General features: G+C 34.4%; 1 pseudogene; it reads left to right on the top strand.

The window, feature by feature from the left end:
- Positions 1-12,154: 12,154 nt before the first annotated feature.
- On the top strand, positions 12,155-13,964 carry LOC105035097 (uncharacterized; annotated as a pseudogene).
- Positions 13,965-14,667: the final 703 nt, after the last annotated feature.

Raw genomic sequence — 14,667 nt, 5'->3', positions numbered from 1 at the left:
CCATCGATTCTACACTAGAGTCTATAGCTCAACTAGGAGAAGAAAAAATTGTAAGGATAGTATTTAGCAATTTTGACATACCTACTCTAGGTGTGTCTTTATTTTTTTAGGCTCTCTAGGTATTTACCTCTGAACTCTTTTAAGGTTCCTTTGTTATCAACACTTTGACCAATTTAGATAAAGTGCCATGATGGTCTTTCATATGGTAGTTTACCATAAACTATCCATATAAACTAATCAGAGATCACAGGATCAAATCCATAAGCAATTCCTTATGTATGGTCATATTGAGCCTTTTAAGCTCTTTAATATCTTCGATCATTATCAAATAACGATCATAGACTGACTGCCCATCATGCATCACATGCGCTATGAAACTCTGACCATCTTATAATACTTATGGATAAATCAATATGTCATTGGCAGTATACATGTACTCATACATAGCACCAATCTTTATTATCATTATCCATCCACTCGTCAAGTATAGCTCGTTGACTATGGGTTGGATAGATTGTTAACATTAGAATAATTTGATAAAGAATATTGCTTAATTTTTTTAAAATTAAGAATAATTCTTAAGTTTGTAAGCCAGTCTATGTACTCACTTTCGATTAATCAGTTGATATCTAGGATTTAAGCTAGAGGGTTGGAAGCTGACACAATAAATAGCAGAGAGCAAAGATTCTAATTGGATGTTTGTACTTATTTTATAATTTACTCTAGAAACTTTTAGATGTAAAAGGAGACTCTTATTATTTTATCAGATCTCCCACACTCTTCGGGTGAAAAAATAAAAATTCTAACACGATAATTGAATTTTTAGTGGGTGTTGCGATCCCACCAATACCGTGCACCTCACCTAACAGTTATTGGTAACATGAATGAACATCGATACATGGACAACTCTTTGTCCAGATACTTCTCTAAGCATATTGCAGCCATTTGGTCTTGAAGTCATGTGGACTCACCTAACAATTATTGCCTGTACTTTTTAGTTAAGTCAGACCCACCATTCACAAGCAGGTGTAAAACGTCATTGGGTCCCTCACCTAACAGTTATTGGGTCCAACTCCATCTTTACCCCACAGTAATTCTTTGCTAATAGAGTGGTTGTATGTTCCTGATGCAACTGAATCACTGTGACCAGTCGAAAATAATTAACGTCGATAGCACGCCGCACATCTACACGATGGAAGACCTTAGACTTAATATTTTGTGAGAGATTTGGGTTTAGGTTTCATCTAATCAGTCATCACATGACTGATGTAATTGACATGGGCTAAATCAAACCACCAAGCAACTATATTTGTGACTCAATCTTTCAAATTGGTCAGGTAAGTAAAGATTAGTGGGGGTCCCCCCGTTATTTTTTTTAAACATCAATAAATTGATCAGGTAAGCGAATGAAATTAATTAAATAATTATTTTTTAATTACTTGTCTTAGACATCAATTGGATAATTGATCATAATTGGTTAGCTTAAGTAAATCGGATTCAAATCAATAAGTCAAATTAGGTCTTTAGGTTAATCGATTCTACATATGGGACTCAATTGATTTGATCAACAATAATTATATGATCATTAACTTAATTGATCTAACTCAATTCAACACTTGACTCGGTTTAACCAATTACTTAATCGAATTAGATCCATATATCCCAAATCAAAAATCTTAGATGTAATCCTATTACATGACCTAATTTTTGATTTTTTCATGACCAAAATCCTCATACACAAACACAAATTTTAGATTCTAAAATCATATTTCAGATCTAAATACTTTGCATGAAAGTAAGTATTAAAATATGAAAATAATTTTCAAGTTCTAACATATAAACATATATCACATATATGCATATAAAATCAGATCTTAAATAAAATTTTAGATCTAAACATGATATCATATATTTTATATACTAATCATAGATCAGATAAAAGCTAAATTTATGATCTAAATATATAATCATATATCATACATATGAATTAAAATTTAGAACATAAAAAAAATTAGGTTTCATGTATGTATTTATTTCACATGAACTAGAACTCTTTCTAGATCAATTTTTAGATCTATGCATGCATCAACATATCAACTATATATTCTAAAATTAAATCTAAAATTAAATTTTAAATTTAAAGATCTATCCATATATCTCATATATCAAGAAAAAAATAATTTTAAATTTTTTTCAAAAATATGTATATTAAAATTCAGCATATGAAAATCCGTGGCTCTGATATCATTGTTGGAATTTTGGAGTTTCATGCATACATATGTATTTCAAAACTTTTATTTTCTAAATATTGTACTGAAGAATAAGATTAAAATAATTTTAATCTTAATTTTACATACATAAAAATAAAAAATCATATGATCTATTTCATATGCTGAAATTGATATATGCTGAAATTCAGATTGTGATCAAATCACATACCTGTTTTGCAATCTCTTTCTGCAAAACTGGATCTAAAAGAGAAGAGGCTTTCTCATAGCTGCATAAGTATCCAATCTCTATGAGTATTCACTTGGAATCAGTCTGAAACAGTCCTCTTTAATCTGAATTTTGGTTCTCCAAAATTCAGCCTGTTGAATCTGAACGAAGCATGGATCGCGATCAACATTTGATCTTTCTCTTTGATCTTCTTCTTCTCCTCTTCTCTAGAGTTTCTTCTTGCTATATGCTACTACTAAATGTTAAAAATCAGAAAGGAAGAGGCACCCAAACTTCTTTGGGCATGGTACTCCTTGGGACGTGCTCCCAAGGAAGGAGTGTATAGAACACCCAAGAGGAGAGAGAGAGAGAAAGAGAGGGCATGGGAGAGCCTTTGGGTGTGAAAGGTTGCTGGTTTTGATACTCTAGAAATCTTAGGAGAGGTCCCTTTAAATAGGCATAAGGATTGAATCCTATTCAATCTCATAATATAAGTCCTACTTGCATTAGGCAGTAGTAGTCTCACTGTGAGCAGTAGTGTCATCTCAGATCAAAGGACCAGTCATACAACTGTAACATCGAGAAAGTCACTAATGAGTGAGCAGACATCCATGTGACTCCTCATGTTGATCACGCATAGTGGTAGTTATTTTTTAACAACCACCTACACTCTCACTCCAGTGTCTCTACACTGCAGACTCGAGACCCATCTGTCTGAAGGAAGCGATCCATGCACTGGTCTATCCAGATCAATCACTATCCCCATGATAATTCTGTGACCAGAAGCAATTTAGGAATCAACTATCAATGATATATGCCTCAAATTCTCAACTCTTTGAGAATATGTATCATCATCTTGTTAATCCCTTAGATGATTCATGGATACATAGACATGAATGGTAATATAACTGTCCAATAAGTATAAAATCATATCCTAGAGATATGAAATGTATCAGCTAAAATTAACTTCTAGGATATACATCCAACACAATGATCATATTTTTTCTGTGGTAGGGTCATAACACCGCATATCATCTTACGATGAGCTACGAATCATCTGACAGTAAAGTCCTTCGGAACTACTAGTCTCGCTGGTGGTTTGTCACTGGTCTCACTGATAACATATTGCTGGTCTTGCTAACGACATAAATCCTCAGGATAAATCAATTACCAACATATATACCTCCATTGGTGGGATCTTTTACATAGTCAAGTTGTCAATTCATATTATTCTTATTTCAAAATTCTTCATAAGTCATATCTTTTTTTTAATTCGATAAGAAAATAAATAATCATGTGGTATCAAAATTAATCAATATAATGCATAATGAAAGTAATATGTTCAATCATGCTTCATCATAACATATCAAAATAAGATATTTTTTATAACAAAATATCATTCATCCAATTCATGTATTATTCCATAAATTATGTTAGAAAAATATATTATAATTTATTGATCAATTTAAAAAAATAAAATATTACTTACCTCATACGCATTCCAATAAATCTACATAATTCTATAAATTTTTTTCTAACATCCTTTGTTCTTAGATCATATTGTGATATCCTATGATCAAACATCCACAATCCCATACAGGATCAATTTCAATAATTAGAAAGGACATGAATAATTAAGAAAAATAAAATGATGGATACCTGCATCCTATAGTCCAGATTGATCCAGTCATTTAACTTTATCTGATCAAAATTCAATTAGAACATAGATGGTCTAAAGTTTGACAATCGGATCAAATCAGATTCGAAGTCATAGGATTGAAAATCTTTTATTTGGATTCATAAATCAAGTAGAGAGAGAACATCAGAGGAAAGAGCATTCATGAGGTACAATCCAAATTGATCAGGTGATACAATCCAACATCACGATTGGTCCAATCAAAATGATCTAATCAAGTCATAGTTCAACCAGTATACAGATAATCCAAAATAAAATCATAGATGATCAAATCTAATGGTTTATGGTCTGATCAAGATGCTGGCATACTACCTAACAATCACAGATCAAGATGCTTCCACTAGAATCATTCAAATTAATTATCACTCTTCTCATAATTCTAAAAAATTATAGGAGAGAGAAATAATTTAGAGAGAGAAAATTTTAGAGAGAGAAAATAGAGAGAAAAACTAGAGAGAGAAATAGAGGAAAAAGAGAATAGAGGAGAGAAGAGAGTAGAGAGAGAAAGTCTCTCACTTTTTTTTTTTTTTTTCTTTTCTTTTTCTTCCTTCTTCCCATGGTTCTCTAGCAAAACAGGGACTGTGCGGTCCCCCTTTGTTCGATCGATCAGAGGCCACGACCAGTGCGATGGTGGCCAACGCAGGAGGGCTATGATATCGTAGTCCAGAGGAAGCCAAACCGGTGGTCGATGGTGACCACCGGCATCGAAAAATCAAAGAAAAAGATGATAGAAATAGTCTAAAACAGGTGAGTTTTTCCCCATGAAATCCAACGAACTCAGTCGTCGGCAGTCGTGCACATAGGCAAAAAAAAAAGAAAGAAGGAGGATGTGGCGAGGAATCGAGGTGAGCACGGTGAAGGCTTCCACGAGATCCTCTGGCGATCCTTGTCGTTTTGCTCTCGATTGCTTGATGGGAGGAGGAGAAAAGAACTCTCTTCTTTAAATAGGGTTGGAGGGGAGGAGTTTGACTCCTCTCCGACATTGATTTCTGACTTCGATCGGAAGTCACCTTAGGAAGAAGAAGACTCCCGAATAGAGTCTTCTTCTCTCTCTCTCTTTTTTTTAGGGCTTGGGCTTTGGGCTTTGGGCTGGTTTACAACATTCTTCCCCCATAAAAAAATTTTTGTCTTCAAAATTTTTTTTGCTTAAGTCTTCATAAATTCTTACTTGAGATTTATGGTTAAAATCTCACCCATAAATATTTTAATATTTTAATTCTTGATACAAATTCATTCTTAAATCATATCATAAGGAAAAGATCAATATATCAAGTGTTGATCTGAAATAGAACCATTTATTTTCTTATTATCAGAATCAACATCTCAAAGATTTTTAATTTTTAAGATTTCAAAATTATGATTTCATTTTCTATAAAAATAAGGTTCAATACCTCATGAGTAGATCAAAATCAAACATATCTCTTGTAAATAGAAAAAAATTAATATCTTAATTCATGAATAAAAATTTTATTTTTTTAATCAAAATATTAACTGCTCTTAATTAATCAACCCATTATAAGATAGAAAAATATACTTATGTGAATCATATGATGACATCCTAATCAGTTAAAATTTGAAAATATTTTCTCTCAGTCATGCTTCCAAAGGTTGGAGATTCACCATGTTAATCTCATCCTCAAACTTTTGATATTTTAATTTTCTATATAATTTCATCATTAAGTCATTTCATAAGAAAAGATCAATATCACTAGTATTGATTAGAATCAAAATCACTATTTTTAGTCATCAAAATTTTTTTACTCAAGCCCTCAAACTCTTAAATATTTAATTCTTGAAGTAATTTTATCATTAAGTCATTTCATAAGAAAAATCAATAACTCAAAAGTTGATCTAAATCAAAATTATTTTTTTTTCTTATAATCAAAATTAATGTCTCTATTCTAAGTAAGTATACAATTTTCTTTATCTAAACATTAACTACTCTTAATTAATTGATTCATTATAAGATTAAATTATGAATAACTCCAATCCATATTTTATAGAATAATAGTAATATCAATAGATAACCTCAATCTTGTCCAATCAGTCAGAGGAATAATAATGATCAAAAGAGTTCAAACTTCAAATTTTATTATACTCTCTGGAGATAAATATTTGAGTATAATAATCTAAGATCAAAATTAATATTTGATAAATAATCTTAAATTCTTTTTAATAAATAAAAAATTATAAAATTTAATTTTAAGATTAAAAAATTTATCTCTAAATATTTCAATTCTAAAATCAAAAATCAAAGGTCCACTTATTTTAGAATTAAGATGCTAAATATTTTCTTAGCATAGTAGATGGAAGCACTACTTTTAAAATTACATTAGGATATCTAAAATAATTCAAAATTTTAAAAATATTATTCTTTCTAATATCAATAAATTTTTTGTATCAAATCATATCATCTATCAAATTTTTTAACTCAAAGAGTCAACATTTCTGACTTACTCAAAAAAATCCAGATCACCATGCTTCTACTGTGCACTCTATTCTAACAATCAAAATTTATTAGATTCATCAAAAAAAAAAATTTTTTGATCAAATTTTTTTATCTTATCAAAAAAAAATATCTATAATTTTAAATTCTAATTGAAGCCAAAGATTAACTTTCGATTCTTAATTTTACTTTTGCTGGTATACGATAATCTTGATTAACCCTTGAGTCCAATATTACATTCAGAACCATCATATAGGTCTACTATAATCCAATATGAATCAAATCTTAATTCTCATATCAATTCAATTAGATAATTTCAAATCAAAATTTTATAAGTAAAATCAATAAGAAAATTCTTCAATACTTCACCAAATTAGAACATAATCAGAATATATAAGAATTTCAAATCATTATTTTTTTAAAAAATTTTATCATCAATATCTTTAATATCTATCAAGTATCCTTTCATAACAATCACACAAATCTCAAAAAAATCAAATCTTCATTTAATAATAGATTTATCAGGAACCTCATTAACAAAAGTAAAGGAACTCCATATCAATTCCTAAATTCAAAATTTTAAATTTCAAATTCACGTGGATCCCATAATCTCGAATAAATATAAATCAAATCTTTTATCTTAATTTAAAGATAGTATTTTTTTATTAATAATCTCAACAATAATATCAAAAAATTTTTGATCAACTTAGATATGAAATCTTTAAATTAAAATTTTATACACATCATATAGTCTCCAAGAAACACAATAAGATCTATATTTAGATCCAAAGATGATAATTAAATATTTCAGTACAATGAATATCCTACAATCTCATAATCTATTTCATCAATAAGAAATAGACTTCTTTGCAATATCCCTAAATGTGCATTCATCCTAATATGCCACTTTATATATGATTCACATATCAAGTTTAATTTCAATAAATATTCTAATCAAGCATCATAAAAGACTTTCTTAGTCTATCCTGGAATAATATTTTATCATCAAATCTTTATCTTACCAATAATAGTCAACTTCTCAACTAGAAGTAATATCATAGTATTATTCTCATATCGAATTTGAGCTTACGATTCACTTGAATAATCAATGATCAAATTAATAACCACAATGCATAATAAAATTTTATGTCAATCCTTTTGTAATTACTTTCGATCAAAATCTAACTAATCATATCATAATCCATAGATCATCCATCATATTTCAAATTCTACATGTCATAATCTCTTATGGTCCTTTCATATATAATCTCAATATTTAATCAAAAATCATAAAGATTTCTCACACTACAATCATCATAGATCTACACCATAATGACCCTAGTGTCTATCCACTTATACTCATTCTATATATGATTCTATGTTTCATAATTTATCCACTTATACTCTGATACCACTTTAATTGTCACGCCCCCGACCCGAGATCGTGAGCTGAAGGTTGTGGCAACCGTCGCATACTCATAGAAAACTCTCCTTATAAGCATGCAAGGTATCTTATCATGCTATCCTAAAATAATAGTAGAATAATTAGTCAATAATTTAAATCCAAAACATAACAATATAAATTTCAACTTTAATATATAAATAAATTCAACAATGTTCAATACACCTTACATCAAATTCAATAAGACTTTCAGTCTAAAATAAAAATATGGAGGTTCTGCTTCTCATCACTCTTCCATTCATATCTTGTATCATCTTAATTCTTTAATATCTATAAAAATAGTAAAAATAGAAGGTAATGAGCTAGACAGCCCAATAAGTAATGATCACTTTCAATAGATTTCATCAGGTATTAAAGTAAATAATTATTTATAAAAAATAAGTATATAGAGTTTATCAATTTGAAATCAATTTTGATTATGCAATATAGTTTATGCTAAATTTATTTTTTTTTTAAATTCAAGTTTCTTTCAAGATTTTAATTTCTTTTATTCTCAAGTTCTTTTCATCAACCATGAGCTATGATCATATTTTTTCTATGATAGGGTCATAACACTGCGTATCATCTTGCGATGAGCTACGAATCATTTGGCAGCAAAGTCCTTCGAAACTGCTGGTCTCGCTGATGGTTTATCGCTGATCTCAATGGCGACATATCGTTGGTCTTGCTGGTGACATAAACTCTCAGGATAAATCAATTACCAACATATATGCCCCATTAACGGAGTCCTTTACATAGTCAGGTTGTCAATTCATATTATTCTTATATCAAAATTCTTCATAAGTCATATCTATTTTTCTAATTCGATAAGAAAATATATAATCATGTGGTATCAAAATCAATCAATATAATACATAATGAAAGTAATATGTTCAATCATGCTTTATCATAACATATCAAAATAAGATATTTTTCATAATAAAATATCATTCATCCCATTCATGCATCATTCCACAAATTATGTCAAAAAAATATATTATAATTTATTGATAAAACTAAAAAAAGTGAAACATTACTTACCTCATATGCATTCCAATAAATTCACATAATTCTATAAATTTTTTTCTAATATCCTTTGTTCTTAGATCATATTGTGATATCCCATGATCAAACATCCATGATTCTATACAGGATCAATTTCAATAATTAAAAAAGATATGAATAATTAAGAAAGATAGAATTGATGGATATCCACATCCTATAATCCAGATTGGTCCAGTCATTTAACTTCATCTGGTCAAAATCTAATTAGGACATAGATGGTCTAAAGTTTGACAATCAGATCAAATTAGATTCGAAGTGAAATGATTGAAAATCTTTCATTGGATTCATAAATCAAGTAGAGAGAGAAAATTAGAGGAGAGAGAATTTATGAGGTACAATCCAAATTGATCAGGTGACACAATCCAACATTATGGTTGATCCAATCAAAATGATCTAATCAAGTCATGGTTCAACTAGTATACAGATAATCCAAAATAAAATCATGGATGTCAAATCTAATAGTTCATGGTCTGATCAAGATGCTTGCATACTACCTGACAACCACGGATCAGGATGCTTCCACTAGAATCATTCAAACTAATCATTATTCTTCTCATAATTCTAAAAAATCATAGGAGAGAGAAATAATCTAGAGAGAGAAAATTTTAGAGAAATTAGAGAGAGAAAGAGAGGAAAGAGAGAATAGAGGAGAGAGAGTAGAGAGAGAAAGTCTCTCTCTTTTTTTTTCTTTCTTTCTTTTCTTTTTCTTCCTTCTTCCCCCGGTTTCTCTAGCAAAACAGGGGACCATGCGGTCCCCCTTTGTTCGACCAATCAGAGATCATGGCTCGCATGATGGTGGCCAACGGCAGGAGGGCTACGACACCGTAGTCTGGAGGATGCCAAACCGATGGTCAATGGTGACCACCGGCACTGAACCAAAGAAAAAGACGGCAGAAACAGTTTGAGACAGGTGAGTTTTTCTCCAATGAAATCCAACAAACTCGATCACCGATGGTCGTGCATACAAGCAAGGGAAGGAAGGGGAGAAGGGAGGAAGAGAAGTCGGGGCTTACCTCCAGCTCCGGTCGCCGCTGTAGCGAGGAATCAAGGCGAGCACGGTGAAGGCTTCCACGAGAATCCTCCGGCTATCCTTGCATTTTGCTCTCGATCGTTTGATGGGAGGAAGAGAGAAGAACTCTCCTCCTTAAATAGGGTCGGAGGGGAGGAGTTTGACTCCTCCTCGACGGTGATTTTTGACTCCGATCGGGAGTCACCTTAGGAAGAAGAAGACTCCCGAATAGAGTCTTCTTCTCTCTCTTTTTTTTTTTTGGGCTTGGGTTTTGGGCTTTAGGTTGGGTTATAACAGTAAGACTATGATGGAGGAGCGAAACTATATTCTTTTGGTTTTTTTCTTTTTATTTTTTATGAATAATTGTTTTTGTTGGCAAAAATATTAAAACAATCAAATTAGAGTGTGTACGTTAGAAATTTGCACATGCTAACAAATGTAATTATTTCATTTAGCATTAGTGGCTGAAAATGGATGGTGTAAACATAGAATGATGGCGTATCTTTTAGGTGACTGAATTAGAAGAAGTGCATCTCCAAAGACAGCATAATTATAGAGCTGAACTATTATTTAGTAGAAGGCTAAAGTGGATTCTTTTGAGGAGGTGCGCAGATGTAGAGCTAGCTCCTCCTTTTGTTTTAGGGACTTCTTTGATGTGATATATATGTGTATATATGTACTTCTTACATATAAATAAATGTGCCTCCATGGTTTCAACATATCATGAAGTAAATATATGGTCCTGGTTTAAATCTCATTGCTGCACTAATTACTTTGAAACCACTATAATGCCCCATAAGCTTCACTATTGGAAGTGTTCCAAATATACCATATGATAATACACTGCATGTCTCTTTCAATCACCTAAATTGCTAATTTCTTGTTGCTCAAAAAGATTATGTTTAAAAGCATCTAAAATGCTAATATGAAGTACATGAAGTTACAAATTTTCAGCTATTCTTATGGTTGCACGTGCATGATGCTCTTAAAGCTAGTAAAGCGTTTTGGTAAACTTCCATTAAAAGATTGGAAAACTATAATCAGGCCAATACAGTGCTTGACATGGGTTAGAAGTCTTCCTTTTTCTCAACATTGATTTTTTAATATGAAAATCCAAAATGTTTTCAAATTACCAGACTATTTTAACTTGTTTCAGTTATTCATGACTGATCAATTCATGTTTATACATTAATTGTTAACGGTAGGAAGCCATGCTTTCTCTTTCTTCCAGGAATAAATATAGGAGTAAATTTGAATCAATTCTTATCTATCTTGACTTTTATTAAACTCTTTTAACCTTCTGCCAAAATCCTCCCCAAAAATCCGTTCTTTTCTTGGATTCCAAAACCTCTTGGCACGGTAAACGCAGTACAAGATAAGGTTCCATGCACCCAAATCCCGGTGCAGTCAGAATATTATTTTCTTCGTACTTGACCAGCCCTTCCCTGTACTCACCCTTCCCACGGCAAACAGCAAGCATCAAAACTTTAAGAATTTTGCCAGTACTATTTTTGAAGAAATATCCTGCATTTATTTATTCCGGCAACGAAAAGACTTCAGCAAGCTCATCATCACATCAAAATGAAATCCTTCAACCAAGCAAACATTATTTTTTGTGAAAATTGATTGCCGTGAAGGAGATGCAGCCAAGCAGTCGATAGATAAAGGCCGCGAACATGGTCTTCCCCCCACCACCAATCCACTCCACCCCACTCCAATCCTATTCACTGTATAAACCAAATGCTGGTGCAGTGAAACAATAAAGAAAAAGTAAAACAGTACGCACAAAAAGCCATGGCGTCGGACGCGTGACCACAGAGAGAGGAGGAAAAAAAAAAAAAAACAGAGTTATAAAAGAAAGAGAAAGCAAGAAGGAAAGACCTGGCAAACTTTTCCGCTGGTTTCTCGTGCGCTTCCCCGTTTGACCGTCCCTCCCCTTCTCTCTCCTCCACACCCTTCTCCAATTTAATAATTGGATGAGAATCAAATAAATCCTTCCGTTCCTTTTCCTACATGATCTATCGTACGTGTTTCTCTCTCTTGTTCGTATGGTGCTTTTTTTTTAATTAGAGAGAGATGGGAAAGGCTTTAAATATAGAGGGACAGGTGGTGAGGGCAGTGGTTGCCTCCGAATCCGCTCGTCCTCTCTTTTTGCTTGAGAGGGGCAGAAGTAGGAGCAGCAGCAGCGCCATAATGGTCGTCCAAGCGCAGTACCCGTCCAACGCCTTAGCTCCGGATTTCCGCGTCAGGTGAGAAACCTGAGGGAAAGAAAGGGATTTAATGCCTCTTTCCTTTAAACCGGTTTCCTCCTTTTTCTTTTTGGAGCGCTTCTTTTGGATTCGTAATCCGTGCGGATTACGGAGCCAGTGAATGCAGCGAGCACAAGACAGGGCGTTTCGGTTTTTCCTCCATCTTTCTTTCTTTCCTAACTCTCCTCCTCCTTTATATACAGAGATAAAGCCTCTCTCCCCGGAACCACTCCGACCAACGCTTTGCTTGAATCCTACGGTCATCTTGGTAGGCAGTCCGACCCAAAACCCTCTTCTCCTTCCTTCTTCTTTCTCGTTTTTGACGGTGGTTTCTCTGCAGGAGAGCAGCAGATCAGGTTTTTTGTTAATGGAGCCGGGATCAGCGACCCGGGGAGCGAGCTGACGTGCAATGCCTCCGGATCGAGGGAGAGGAGTCGAGAAGACGACGACGTCATGGTTCTCCCCCAGCCTGACCGCAGCAACCAGCAGCACCACCACCATCACCATCACATCTCTCACGGTCTGGGATTCGCCACCACCGCTGCCGCTGCCGGTGCCGGTGCTGGCGCCGGCGCCGGTGGCTTTCCCAAGATGCCGGACAAGGCCACACCCGTCTCCCTCATCAACCCGAACTCCGCTGGGTTGCAGCCCTCGCACGAGCAGAGCCGGCTGCAGTGGTCCGCCGGCACGTCCACCAGCGGTCGGCCTCCTGCCATCTCGGACCTCCTTTCTCATCTCTACCACCAGAGCCTCGAAATCGACGCCCTCGTCCGATTCCAAGTAGCAAATCTCTTTCCTCTTTCCCGTTATTATTATTCCATTCTTGCACGCGAAATCGAATTAAATTAAATTTGATTTCGTTTTTGTGAGAATAGAGCGAGAAGATTCGGTCGGGATTGGAGGAGGCGCGGAAGAGGCATTGCCGGGCTTTGATCTCGATCTTGGAGCAGAGGGCGGTGAAGAGGCTTAAAGAGAAAGAGTTGGAGTTGGAAAGCGTGAGCCGGAGGAACGCAGAGCTGGAGGAGAAGGCGAGGCAGATCGCCGCGGAGAGCCAGATCTGGTTCACGTAGCGAAGAACAATGAGGCCATCGCCGCCAGCCTGAGGACCACCCTCGAGCAAGCCCTCCTACAGAACGCCGCCTCCGGCGGCGGTGGCCGGGCCAAGGAGGGCTACGGCGACAGCGACGGAGCGCCGTTCCCGGCGGACGATGCGCAATCATGCTGCTTCGAGGAGGAGGCGGTGGCGGAGAGGGGGATCATCGTCGGTGGTGGTGGTGGTAGAGAGGAGGAGCTCCGGCGGCGAAGGTGGTGCAAGGTGTGCCAGCAAAAGGAGGTGGACGTTCTGCTGCTCCCATGCCGGCATCTTTGCTTGTGTAGGGACTGTGAATCGACGGTTCAAACGTGTCCCATCTGCCAATCTTTGAAGAATGCAGCTTTCAGATTTTTATGCGCTGATGATGACCCCTAATTTTGGCGGGCGGACATGCCTAGCTATAATCTTTTCTTGTAAATCTTCGATAAAGTTTTTCTTTCTTGTAATTGGAGGGTCCGGTATTTTGCCAAATAGATGTTAATTGTAGAATATTATTTTTAGTGCTCTTAAGTTTACTATTTTTTCCAGCTCTGGTAACTCTTCTTTTATATATATATATATATATATATATATATATATATTATATATATATATATATATATATATATAAAGATAAAAAAAGGTTTAACTAGGAAATGTTCTTTGAAATACCATCAGTTTTTCTTAATGACTTAATACCGATCTAAAAAAAAATTTTTTTTTTGCCTGTACCCACATAAATTTTCTTTTCTTTTTTTAATGTGAGATGACTCGACAGCAAGCTCTGAAATAATTAGTCTGTATGCAACAAATCACCCAACTCCAACTTGCTAGGCACATTTTGGATCCCATCCCAAATAACTAAGCTTTGAGTATGTAGGCATACTATTCGCTTCTGGCCTTAAGGACGACTAACCTGGATCCCTCCCGAAACATGCAAGCCAGGCATTGCGCTTTCGCTTGTTCGCCCTCTACATGATACGGCATCCAAGAGCCATTGTGGATGGTGCCTGACCAAGGGCGCATTCTTATGTCTACAGTGACTTGTAGACCAAAACATATCCATAATTGGATATGCATTGAGAGTTATCAAACTCATCAAACCAATACATCTAATTTAAGTCAAGTTGGTTTCTGTATGTGATAATTTGTGGTATTCATTTGTTTCTTTTTGCAAAATCTAAGGAATTTATTTATTTCGCTAGACTACAAAAGCCACATAAGAGCATCCATTTTCTTTTTTTTTAAATTAG

This window comes from Elaeis guineensis, chromosome 7 (assembly GCF_000442705.2).
Source record: "Elaeis guineensis isolate ETL-2024a chromosome 7, EG11, whole genome shotgun sequence".
In the NCBI taxonomy this organism is placed as follows: Eukaryota; Viridiplantae; Streptophyta; class Magnoliopsida; order Arecales; family Arecaceae; genus Elaeis; species Elaeis guineensis.
The sequence above is the reverse complement of the archived record's forward strand: the minus strand, read 5'-3'. Positions and strand labels throughout refer to the sequence as shown.